This window comes from Mandrillus leucophaeus, unplaced genomic scaffold, assembly GCF_000951045.1.
Source record: "Mandrillus leucophaeus isolate KB7577 unplaced genomic scaffold, Mleu.le_1.0 Scaffold258, whole genome shotgun sequence".
Lineage (NCBI taxonomy): Eukaryota > Metazoa > Chordata > Mammalia > Primates > Cercopithecidae > Mandrillus > Mandrillus leucophaeus.
The window spans coordinates 311,638-325,206 of record NW_012102676.1 but is presented as its reverse complement, the minus strand read 5'-3'; positions in this window follow the sequence as shown (position 1 = coordinate 325,206).

Here is a 13,569-nt window from a genome sequence, read left to right as displayed (position 1 = left end):
AAATCTAAAGGTGTCCCTGAGGGAGGTTCAGGTCACTACTTAAGGAGAAGTCAAAGAAGAATAAAGAAAAATGAAAAAGTCTTCTATGTTAAAAGTTCTGAAACATTTTCCTGTAAATGTCTATTTTTTTTAATGGCAATATTAAGCTTCAGAAACACTAGTTCAACATTTATATTTGTTCTTCCAGCCAATCGATGCAGACAGCTTCAGATGTGTATATCTATTACTTTTTTGTCTTTATTGATTTCTGGAACTATCTCTCAATATTTATTTCTTTTTGTTCAAAATTTGTGTTTTGTCACGTTAAGAAATCTTCCTGAAGATATCTGCTATCCACCCATTTCAAATTAATTAATTTTTTTCTCCTGGTTCATAATCTTCACAAAAATACTCAAAGTTAACCTGGCCCTATTTCAGACTCCGACCAGAAGTGTCTGGGTTATTTTTAACTTAAGTGTCCTCTGGAATATAATTTTATAAACAAACCAAAAGTAGTCTTTGATAATAGAATGTGCGTGAATTTGGGATGCAGGTAGAATTAGTTAAATTATTTAGACTAAACTTTAGCTTTCTTATTTATAAATTGGAGAGAAATATACTAATTTCATAAAGTTACAAAGATTAGGTATTTAAAAAGTGCACATTCCACTCTTTGCACACGAGTGCACAATAAAGGACCACTATTTTTAAATCATAAGAATTTTACAATTTCATCCTGAAAATGAACAGAATGCTTACAAATAGAGTTGGGTTTTTTTATTCATTTTCTAGGCACATGCTAGCTTGACTGAATTTTTCTCCCTACCTAGTTTATGATAAGTCCTGATTATCTATATGTCTGAAAAAACCCTTGTTTGTTACCTTTGCATTGCTTAATTTGAGAAGTGGCTTTGAAAAATTTCTGATAGTCCATTCTCTTTCAAAGTATAGAAGCCTACTATGCTTTCAATAGTTCTGAATGAATTGTTGTGTTTAGGCAATCGTTATTTGACCCTTCAAAATTAAGTGCATCCTCGAGTTGTTTTGTCATATGGCTGTGCCATTAGAGGTAGTCATCGTTCAGGTTGTTTTAAAAGTTTGTCTGTCACTATCTCTCTTACTCTCCGTCAGATTGTGTTTTCTCAATAGCTTACAACAGTATCTTTCATTCCACATGCTCCTCTTTCAATGTGACTTTGACACTCCTTCCATTTGAAATGTGGGTTTCTTGTTTCCTCTTTATAAATCTGGTGGTACTATTTGACACTATGTGACTTCCAACATGAGGTCATAAAAGCATTAAGACTTCTGCCTGGCTCTCTTGGGATGTCTGCTCTTGGAACCCAGCTGCCATGCTGTGAGAACCCAAACTAGTCCACATTGGGAGACCACATGGAGAATACACAGGTATGTTTTCTGGCTGACAGACCAGCTGAGGTCCCTGCTGATAGCCAACATCAAGTGCCGGACATGTTAGTGAAGACTGCTTAAGACGATTCTAATCCTCAGCTGTTGAGTCACACCCTCCTCTCCTCACCTTCAAATCTTCCCAGCTGAGGTCTCTGACATCAGGAACTGCGCTCTGTGTGAAATACTGACCCACAAAGTCAGTGAACATTAAACAATGGCTCTTTTAAGGTACAGAACTGTGTTTAGAGATAGTTTGTTACTTAGATATAGCATCTGGAACACTTTGTTTTCCTTTTCTCTGTTCCTCCTTCCACGGGCATGTCAATGGAACTTAATTCTGCATTACTGAGGTGCATAATTTGAATGGATGTGCAGTGATAAAAATGGCTCGCCTTTTCTCAGAGCATACTATGTGCTAGGCACCATGCATTGTAAACACTGTATATATATATATGTGTGTGTGTGTGTGTGTGTGTGTGTGTGTATATTTAAATCTTCCAATAATACTACAAGAGAACTACTATTACCTGTATTATTATCCCTACCTACAAATGAACAAACTGGGTCATGAAGATTGTATAACTTGTCAATGTCAAATATCTACTAAGCTTTGGCTTCAAAACCCTCACTTGAACATTGCAATGTATAGAGGTAAGTGAAAGTAATATTAAAATTCTAGGCAGGGAGAGTTCAGTTTACTTTTTAGGTGTATAGATTGAAAATGTTAAATTCCAAATATACTAAAACCTTTTTATGTATTTATTTATTTTTGAGACAAGGTCTCACTCTGCCGCCCAGGCTGGAGAGCAGTGGTACGATCTCAGCTCATTGCAACCTCCACCCCCGGGCTCAAGTGATCCTTCCACCTCAGCCTCCCAAGTAGCTGGGACTATGGGTATGTGCCACCATGCCCAGCTGTTTTTTAAAAAACATTTTGTAGACACAGGGTTTTACCCTGTTGCCCTGCCTGGCCTCCAACACCTTGGTTCAAGTGATCCACCCCTGATGGCCTCCCAAAGTATTAGGGTTACAGTTGTATACCTTTTTTTAGTAGCTTAACAGTTTAGTAACTTAATCCACAGTTTCTGGGATCCAGGAAACTGTGAATTAGTAAATCTAAGCTTAGAAATCAAGATTAGCTTTAAATTCTGTCTTTTACAATTATATTTCTTCTATCCTCAGATGCTCATTTTTTCAACATTTTGCCAACTTTGAAATGAGAATGCCTTCTACAATTGGTCATGTTTTGTCATTAAATTGGCAGAATTTTAAGTCATTTTTAGTGTTAAATGTAACATAATGATCCTTCTTACAATAGAGGCTGTCTTATTTTGGTAATATGCATATATTTTACATTTTTAACCTATTAGATACTGGAATCTGACATACACTATTGTTGCAACAGTGGCATACATAGATAAGGACAGGACAAATAATTCAAGAACCCTCCTAAGTGGTTGCTGCAGTGTTAAACTGAATAGTGAAAAAGTGTCAGAGATCTAGCAGGCTCTAAAATAAGGCCAGTGTTAGCATCCATTGTTACCTTGAAAGTCTATGTATGAAAGCCCATTTCCCTTTGGTAATTGTCTTCATATACAGACAATTGGTGATCAATATTTAACAAAGTCACTTCTAGAATTAGGTTTCATAGGGATACAGCCCAAACACAGCCCAATTTACTTGGGGAACTGCTGGTGTTGCCAATTAGTCTACTCTTCTGTACATAAAAGCAGCTCCTGCATCAAAGTTCTCTGGTACCTCATTTTATTCTGACATTTTTCTTGTAATATTTTTTCCTAAATTGATTATCTTATATTTAGCTTTTTCCAAAATATCAGAGTACTTTGTAAGCGTTTGTATCAACTTACAGTTTTTTTCGTCATTGGTAGTGGTGAAAGTGCTAAACATTGCTGATTCTTGTTTTCATCCACTGTATCCAATTTTCAGAGTTCAGTCATGTTCCTACAGGTTTAACTTAGTGATTTTCATGTGTTTAGTGATTTTCATGTGCCCTAGTGGGCCAGTCCAAGGTCCTGATAGTCATTAAAAGAATGATCACATTATAATAAGAGTTGGGATTCTTTTAGATAGTGCTTATAAAAGGAAGACATTCTAGTGACCAACCAGGTGGTAAATGGCTGATCTACTGGGGCCATTGTAGCCATAATCCCTGACTCAATAGCTCCACATCTTTTTGTTTACATTCTTTCTTTTTTTCAGGCTCTTGCTCTTACAACTGACTTTCTGGTCTGCTGAGGAAGAAAGGTTTCAAGAGATTGGTTCCTTCTATACTCCTCTGAGAATTTCCTTTTGTTTCAAAGGGAAAAATAGCGAGTAACTTTTTAGATTAAATTAAGCATCTATTTCAGTTCATAATGTATAAATTGTAGTAATTAAAGGTAGAATGACTTTTTAAATAATTATATTGCATGTGATGCAATCCCAAAAAGATGTAGTGCTTTCTAAGACTGCACATTTAGATGGTTGGTGTGTACAACTGCCAGGGTTTACTAAAGCCAAAGAGGCAGTGTTCTGAGTTTAGATTAGAGAACAAAAGGAACCAGTCATTTGAAGAACTGCCTGGGAAAAAGCATTTCAGGCAGGAGCAGCAAGTGCAAATAATCTGAGGTAGGAAAGAGATTCTCAGCATGATAGAACAAAGTAAGCAGCCAGTGTCCCTGACATCACAAGAAAGCAAGAGAGAGACTGATATTCAACTGATGGAGAGAAGAGCAGGGAAACAGAAATGGATCATAAGCACTTGACCTGCTAGGAATCATTGATATTGTTAGTTGCCTCCTTAACTTCCATTTTCCTCTTTTTGATGTTCCCTACTTTTCGAGTATTACCTTCCTTTATGCATTGATCATGTACTTCAAGAGGAAGCTGACTCCTCTCCATCTCCATGATTGGGTCCTGGTTGGCTTGGGCCTATCAGCATATTTCAACTCTGTGGTCACGACATTGTTTCCAGGGTGAGCCTGTGACTCAAGAGAGCCAATAAGGGAAAGCCACAGGACCCTTGTTCCTTCCTTTTGGACATGAAAACAACCTGTTGTCCTGATTGCATTTTGTAGACATCTTATGAGCTGTCATTGGGAGAAATTCAACATTGTGGATAGCAGAAGAAAGCAGAAAATGGGACTTTGATGACAATTTTGAGCTCTGGATTTTTAAAATGTAAGTTAATAAATGTCCTTAATTGTTTAAGCCAACTTGATTTGGATTTTCTTGTTTTGGCCTGTAGAGTCACAGTCCATTGAAAAGTAATGACGTGGTTTTATGCCAGGGAATGGCATTGCCCTTGTGCCATTTGTAAAAAGCTTATTATAGTTTCAATAATAAAGGTATCTATTGACTCACAAAGGGAAAAACCAGAGCATGGAGAAAGGGTAAGATGAAATTGTAGTAATGTATGCAAACAAGTAGTGATTAAACCTAGGCTAGTGACATTGCAAATAGAGAAAAATACATATGGAGAAAAATGTATTTTGGCACTAGCATCAACAGGACTTGTTAAAGGTTTGCTTTTAGGAAACAAGGAATAGAAATAATCATGGATGACCTCTCCAAAACCGTAGGAAGGTTTTGGTTTAAAAAATTAAGATGATGCCATTTACTGAAATAGGAGTAGCTGGTTTGGGGATGGGTGGAAAACAAGGATTTCAGTCCACGATATGTTAAAGTGTAAAATAAATGTTTTTCTTTGATGATGATATGTCAATTATATGTAGTTTTATATATAAGTGTGTGACTCAGTGGAGAAATCAAGGCTGGAGATATGGTTTGTGAGGCATCAACATGTAATTGGGTTTTAAATAAATGAAATGAAATGAAGTAATCTATGGAGAGATTGTAGATAAAGAGTTAAGGAGAGCCTAGGATAGAGCTCATGCACTTCAAAGTTTGGAGGTTGACTAGAAGAGCTTGGGAGGAGATTAGGGAAAATTGGCCGGAAAGGCAGATGGGAAATGGAGGATGGAGAGTTACAGTAACAAAAAGAGGAATTGTTTCAAGAGAGGTAATAACACTGTGAAATCCTGATGAGAGTTTGAGCAGGGAGTGAAAGATATGTAAATAATCAAAGAATAATTTAATCATGTTTTATATTTAAGACAGGTATGTTCTAATATCTATGCTTTGAAGATAATATTTCATGAATGATGAATCATAATTAAGCAGAATGTCACTTATATAAGTGGCATTCTTTCTTTTATTCGGGCTGTTGCTCTTACAACTGACTTTCTGGTCTGCTGAGGAAGAAAGGTTTCAAGAGATTTATTCCTTCTACACTCCTCTGAGAATTTCCTTTTGTTTCAAAGGGAAAAATAACAGGTAACTTTTTAGATTAAATGAAGCATCTATTTCAGTTCATAATGTATAAATTGTAGTAATTAAAGGTAGAATGACTTTTTAAGTCCATATATTTCAAAGAAAAATAAATAAATAAAGTAAGCAGAATATTTTACCAAAGTAATGATTCTAATTCAAATAGCTGTCAGGCACAATACGGCTCTATCCAATAAAAATAATTGAAAATATTCCCATATTTACTTGCAGTTCTCAAAGAACATTGATGGAGTTCTATGCCATAGTTCATAGCCTCGTTTCTCTTAAGTGCCTTTCCTTTTCTCCTTTAATTCTTTCAAATTTGTAGAAGAGAGAGGGGAGAGGGGAAGAATGAATGTGTGTATATACATATGTGTGTGTGTTTGTCCCTAATATTTTTCCCACATCTCTTGCAGATACTCATCTCTTTCATTTCTCTTTTATTCCACCTTCCCCCATGTCTTACCACACTGCCATCTCCCCGTGTTTGCTGAGATTTTTGGTCTTAGTACTAGCCATTGGAGACCATTCTTGGAGGATTAAAAGACCCAACTATTGCATTTGTCTGGACTTTCCTCCTGGAGGGAAATGCAAGTTCCTTGGAAAATGTATATTCTTCTTTCACTCTGATTGATATTTCCTTGCAGAGAATCTCAGATGAATCAAATTATCTTTCTTCTTAAATCTAATTTTCTAGCCATGTTGGATGAGAGAGTTTAGGGCTCAAACGCCTTCTCTTTTTGGGGGAATATTCATTTTAAATAAATTTTCCTACTCATTAATTTCAAAAGTCAAAATGCCAAATTTTAGAGGACTTAAAACATTCACTGAATTTGTGAAATAGTTTTTTCATTCCAGTGACTCAATCTTGCTTTTCTTTTGTTGCTGCTTTGGAGGAGGTTAATGTGCTTCCCATAATGTCATCACCTTGTTGAAATCCATCTGTCCCATAGCTCGGCAGTGGGGCAGCCCTTTCAAGTTCTGCAGGGAAACCAGATCAAACAAAAATATCCAGCTCTTCAACAAGTATATGAAGAACACAAAGAAAAAGCCTATTAAGAAGAGACAGAGCAGATACCTTTGCCCTAAAGGTGTAATGTGAAACTAATATTCTGTTAAATCTGTTGAGCATTACTCAGATTTCTTCATGAGTACATTCACACCTGGAGGAAAAAAATGACCACTGTCATACTATGGAAAGAAATAACAGAAATTGCTAGAGAAAGAAAAGTAGAAAGGCTCCATTTTCTGGTTCCAGTTGGAAATTTAACTCTTTTTGTTAGAGCTAAAATATGCTTAAACTGTACATTTCTAAGAGTTCTCTCAATGGGAGAAACATTGCAATTCCTGAATATAACTCACTATGCTTGTGCCTTTCAAACATTTTCTTTTGTTTTTCAGGGCAGGTTTTAAGCAGAAGAAAAAGGAAAGATAGGAGTTGTGGCTCATTCACTCACTTCCTATTATAGTTTAAATGCTGAGGTGTCCTAAAACGTCTGATATTCTTTGGAAGCTAAGCTGAAGAATTTTTTTTATTTATTCTGGTCCAGTACAAATATTTGTCCATTGAGCAATATACGGCACATTAGAATCATAAACCCACCATCTGCTTAAAATGAGCCAACACCCACCTGTAAGGAGACGGTTACAGGCTGGTATCCTGTTCCTCTAGTGCTTAAGTGAGGGCCACTGACGCTGTGGGGCCCTGCTTTGTTTGAGCTGCCCTGTGCTAAGATTGCCTGATAAAATTCCAAAAGGGTGTGTACGTTTGCTGCAACCCACAAAGATTACTTTCAGGTTCCCTTGGAGAAATCTTTTCACAGTAATGGGGGCCAAAATGCTGTCAGCTTCTGATATGTGGGTGCATTTGTGGATTCTCCACTCTGATATTCTAGTGCAAGGAATGAAACGAATGAATAGATCATTTGGCATTCTGTGATTATGTTAGCAGGCATGACTGCTGTCACATTAACTGAGCAAGAAAGGGATCTTCATTACCTTATTCCTAGCAAGTACCGACAGCAGGGTAGAAAAAAAGACACTCTGCTCATAGTATTTTATTTATTTTTTATTGATTTATTTAATTTATTTTTTGAGGTGGATCCTCACTCTGTCACCCAGGCTGGAGTGCAGTGGCGTGATCTCAGCTCACTGCAGGCTCCACTTCCCTGGTCTCAAGCCATCCTCACACTAGTTTATCTTTCAAATGACCGTAAGTCCCCATTTTAAACTGATAGACATTCGACTGATACTATGCCTTAGAATTCTCCATGAAATATTTGTTCTTGCTACTCAACGGGAAGCTTATAGAATCTGGAAAATGAATTTGTAGTGGAGGCTTATTCCTTGAAGTAGCTACTATTGCTTTTAAAAGAAGCCCTCCTGGCTGGGCGTGGTGGCTCATGCCTGTAATCCTAGCACTTTGGGAGGCAGAGGCAGGAGGATGACTTGAGCCCAGGAGTTTGAGACCAGCCTGGGTAACATAGTGAGACCCTGTCTCTACAAAAATATAAAAAATTGTCTAGGCACGGTGCCATGCACCTGTGGTCCCAGCTACTAGGGAGGCTGAGGTGGGAAGGTGGCTTGAGCCTGAGAGGTCGAGGCTGCAGTGAACTGTGATTGTGCCACTGCACTACTGGGTGACAGTGAGACCTTGTCTCTTAAAAAAAAAAAAAATGCTCTTTAGAAGACAAAAGTTTCAGATTCACCATAACACATTAAGTGTTCCCCTAAAGGGCTTGCCTCTGAGATTATTCTTTAGGAAAACCCTAATACAAAATGAAGGCCAAAAATCCACTAGTTATTGTATTTTAGATTTTGAAAGTTGGTTGTCTATGACTCCTGGGTGATTTAGACAAATTTATACATGTTATTTGCCAAATCTAGGTAAGAAAGCAAATCAAGCAAAACCTGTTCGTTTGAGGTATAGTGCTTTACTCTGCAATTTTTTATTATGCAGGTTTGCTACATGAGTACATTGCATGATGTAGAGGTTTGGGCTTTTAATGATCCCATCATTCAAGTAGCAAACATAGTACCTCATAGATAGTTTTTCAACCCTTGCCTCTCTTACCTTTTGGAGTCCTCAGCATCTATTGTTCCTATCTTTAAGTCCATGTGTGCCCAATAATTAGCTCCCATTTATAAGTGAGAACATGCAGTATTTGGTTTTCTGTTTCTGTATTAATTTGCTCAGGATGTCAGACTCTATTGCTACTCTATTGCTCTATGTTGCTACAAAGGACATGATTTGTTCTTTTTTATGGTTGTGTAGTATTCTATGGTGTGTATGTAACACATTTTCTTTACTCAATCCACTGTTAATAAGCACCCGGATTGATTCCATGTCTTTGCTATTGTGCATAGCGCTGTGATGAACACAGGAGTGCAGACGTCTTTTTGGCAGAAGAATTTATTTTCCTACGGGTATATACCCAGTAATAGGATCTGCTGGGTCACAAAGTAATTCTGTTTTTAGTTCTTTAAGAAATCTCCAAACTGCTTTCCACAGTGGCTGAACTAATTTGCATTCCCACCAACAGTGTATAGACGGTCTCTTTTTTCCAAAGCTTCAGTCACATCTGTTATTTTTTGACTTTTTAAAAATAGCCATTCTGACTGGTGTGAGATGGTATCTCATTGTGGTTATGATTTGCATCTCTCTAATGATTCATGGTATTGAATATTTTTTCATATTTTTGTTGGCCGCTTGTATGTCTTCTTTTGAGAAGTGTTTGTTCTATTCATATCCTTTGCTCGCTTTGTAATGGAGGTTTTTTTGTTTGTTTGTTTGTTTGTTTTTTTCTGGTGTGATGGTTAATTCTGCAAAAAGGCATTTTATTTTACAGGCAGCATGGACTTCATACACATACAGTATCAGTGCCTTGAAAACCAAAGAATTTTAAAAGCAGTAGTTTCTAGTTTCTGCAGAAAAATACACATTTATTTATTTATTTATTTGAGACAGAGTCTTGCTCTGCAGCCTAGGCTGGAATGCAGCTCGGCTCACGGCAAACTCTGCCTCCCGGGTTCAAGCGTTTCTCATTCCTCAGCCTCCCGAGCAGCTGGGACTACAGGTCACTGTAGGCCGTGAGTCTGGGCTGGCCACATACTCCACAGGCCAAGAGCTGGTCCGCAAATATTTTCTCCTGTTCTGTAGGTTGTTTTCAGCTGTGTTGATAGTTTCTTTTGTTTTGCAGAGATCTTTAAGTCTCATTTTTAATTTTATTGTGTTTGGTTTTGGGGTCTTTCTCATAAATTCTTGCTATTTTTTTTTTTTTTTTGAATACCAGAGCTCTGTGATTAGTATTAGTAAGATTCTTAAGTGTTCCATACAGGTAATAAAATCAGAAGGGTATGACTTCAATATGGTACAAGATCCAGGTTTTGGTAGATAGAATAGGTGATTTTAGAGTGGATTAGTCTGTTTTCACACTGCTATAAAGAACTACCTGAGACTGGGTAATTTATGAAGAAAAGAAGTTTAATTGACTCACAGTTCCACAGGCTTATCAGGAAGCATGACTGGGAGGCCTCGGGAAACTGACAATCATGCCAGAAGGCAAAGGGGAAGCAGGCACCTTTTTTTCACAAGGTGGCAGAGTGAGCGAAAGGGGAAGTGGCACACACTTTTAAACCATCAGATCTGGTGAGAGCTCGCTATCTGGAGAACAGCATGGGGGAAATCTGAGCCCCCATAATCCAATAACCTCCCACCAGGTTCCTCCTTCAACACTTGGGGATTACAATTCCACATGAGATTTGGGTGGGACACAGAGCCAAACTATATCATAGAGGTACTTGAAAGCCTCACTTACTCCCTTTCATCACTTAATATTGGGACCTGGAACTTCAAAAGCTTTGATTTCCTCAGCTTTCCACTGTTAAATATAGAAATCCAGGTGGGAATACTGTCAATTGCAAATACCTTACAGAAGATATTTGCTACTTTAATCACGAATGATTTCTAAGGGGAATCTAGACAAAGGGCAGATAAGATTTTGAGAGAGATTGGGGCAGGGGTGGCGAGGAGGGGACAGGAGGCTTGAGGAAAAGCAAAAGAGATTGAGGAGAGCAAAAGATCCCAAAGTAAGAGTTTACCTACAGCAAGTGTGGAGGGGATGGGGTTGAGAGGTGAGTGATGTTAACAGGGCAATGAATGACTAGGGAAGAGGTCCGAAAGAAAGTTAAGAATGCTGCCAAAGATCACTTGTCTTCTTAAAAATTCTTTTATGGGTAACATTGCGTAGCATTATAGAGTAAGAACGCTGGGGCATTTAGATAAGGGATTTTAAAATGAGGGTGCATGTGTATATGATATTAAAACAATACTACCTTCTCCCTCCCCTCCTGGCCCCCAAGCCTCTCATCTTGAGCATCACAGTTACACTGATCCGCCAAAAACTGATAGAACCTCGCCCTTTGGTTTGTTGGGGGGCGTAGTGGAAACTCGGGGCTGGGGAAAGAAGAATTGCCTATGATTTTGCTATAAAACAATTAAAATAGATGTTAACTGCCTTTCTTTAATAAAAGATATACTCTAAGGATTTTCAGTCATTGTGAGAGGCAGGACTAGCTGGATTTCCTAGGCTGACTAAGAATTCCTAAGCCTAGCTGGGGAAGGTGACCACACCCATCTAAACACAGGGCTTGTAACTCAGCTCACACCTGACCAATCAGGTAGTAAAAAGAGAGCTCACTAAAATACCAATTAGGTTAAAAGCAGGAGGTAAAGAAATAATCAAATCATCTGTCACCTGAGAGCACAGGGGGAGGGGCAATGATCGGGATATAAACACAGGCCTTTGAGCAGGGATCGGCAACTCTCTTTGGGTCCCCTCCCATTGTTTGGGAGCTCCATTTTCACTCTATTAAATCTTGCAACTGTACACTCTTCTGGTCCGTGTTTGTTCCGGCTCAAGCTGAGCTTTCACTCACAGTCCACCACTGCTGTATGCCGCAGTCACAGACCCGCCATTGACTTGAACCCCTCCAGATCTGGCAGGGTGTCCGCTGGGCTTCTGATCCAGCAAGGCGCTCATTGCCACTCCCGATCCAGCTAGAGGCTCACCATTGTTCCTGCGTGAGTTAAGCACCCGGGTTCATCCTAATCAAGCTTAACACTGGTCACTGGGTTCTACGGTTCTCTTCCGTGACCCACGGCTTCTAATAGAGCTATAACACTCACTGCATGGCGCAAGGTTCTATTCCTTGGAAAGCGTGAGGCCCGGACCCCAGATCAAAGAACGAAAGGCTTGCTGCCATCTTGGGAGCTCTAAGAAAAAAGAGGCACCGGTAAAAATTGTACAATGTCAATTTTGATTGTCTTCTGTTTTTCACAATATGTAAAATAAAGCAGAATAGTATAAACTCAGGAGCCAAACTTGCTGGGTTTGAGCCCTGGCTCCACTCATTAGCTGTGCAACCTTTTTACCACCTTACTGAAAATCTTCAGTCCATAGCTAACTCAGTAGTAAAACAAGTATAACAATATTTCACATTGATAGTAAGGTATTAATCAGATAATCCATGCAAATACCTCAGCACAGTGACTGGAACATAAAAAGGGTTCAATATATGTTGGTTTTAATAATAACAAAAATACCAAATATAGTAATTAGCTCTTTTTTTTGAGATGGAGTTTTGCTCGGTTGCACAGGCTGGAGTGCAGTATTGTGATCTCAGCTCACTGCAAGCTCCGTCTCTCTGGTTCAAACGATTCTCACGCCTCAGCCTCCCGAGTAGCTAGGACTACAGGTGCATGCCACCACGCCTGGCTAATTTTTTTTATAGTTTTAGTAGAGATGGGGTTTTGCCATGTTGGCCAGGCTAGTCTCAAACGCCTGACCTCAAGTAAGCCACCCACCTCAGTCCCCCAAAGTGTTGGGATTACAGGCATGGGCCACCGCGGCCGATGGTAATGAGCTCTTTCTCTGAGAATGACTGTTTCTTCTGAATTAAAACTACAGCATTGACTTCAGGTATTTCATAGACTTGATTCACTTAAACAATGACACAAAACTCTTTGAGTACTGAAATAATACTTAATAGGGTAGAAGTTTGTTTGAAAGATAGAACAAAAACCTGACAAACTTATTATGAGAAATGATTTGTCCATTCTAGCATAGCTCCTTTTGAAGTGTGTGGTAGGAAGTTTTGGTGTTTCCCCACCCATAGTGGAAATCATGTAAATTGGAGAGGCAGGGAAAGAGCATCTGTATTGGTTTGCTAGAGCTACCATAAAAAGTACCACACACTGAGTGGCTTAAACAATCAATTTATTGTTTCACAGATCTGGAGGGTAGAGAGCTGAGATCAAGGTGTTGGCAGGGTTAGTTCCTTCCGAGGGCTGTGAGGGAGAATCTTTTCCGTGCCTGTCATCCAGTATGTTTGCTGACAACCTTGAGCATTCCCTTGGCTTCTGCTGCGTGATCACACTCTCTGCTTTGTGCTCACATAGCATTCTTTCTGTATGCATGTCTCTGTATCCAAATTTCTTCTTTATATAAGGAACTCAGTCATACTGGGTTGGGGGCCCATTCTAGTATTACCTCATCTAATAATATTTTCCTTTAAAAAATTTAATTGACACATAATAATCATACATGTCTATGGGGTACATAATGTTATGACACATATAATGTATAGTGATCAGATCAGGGTAATTCAATATCGGTCATCTCAAAGGTTTATCATTCCTTATATTGGGAACATTCAATATCTTCTAGCTATTTGAAATTGTATATTGTTGTTTACTATAGCCATCCTACAGTACTAAGTACACTAAAACTTATTCCCATTTTTAACGGCCTTATTTCCAAATAGGAAATACCTCCATTCTGAGGTACTGGG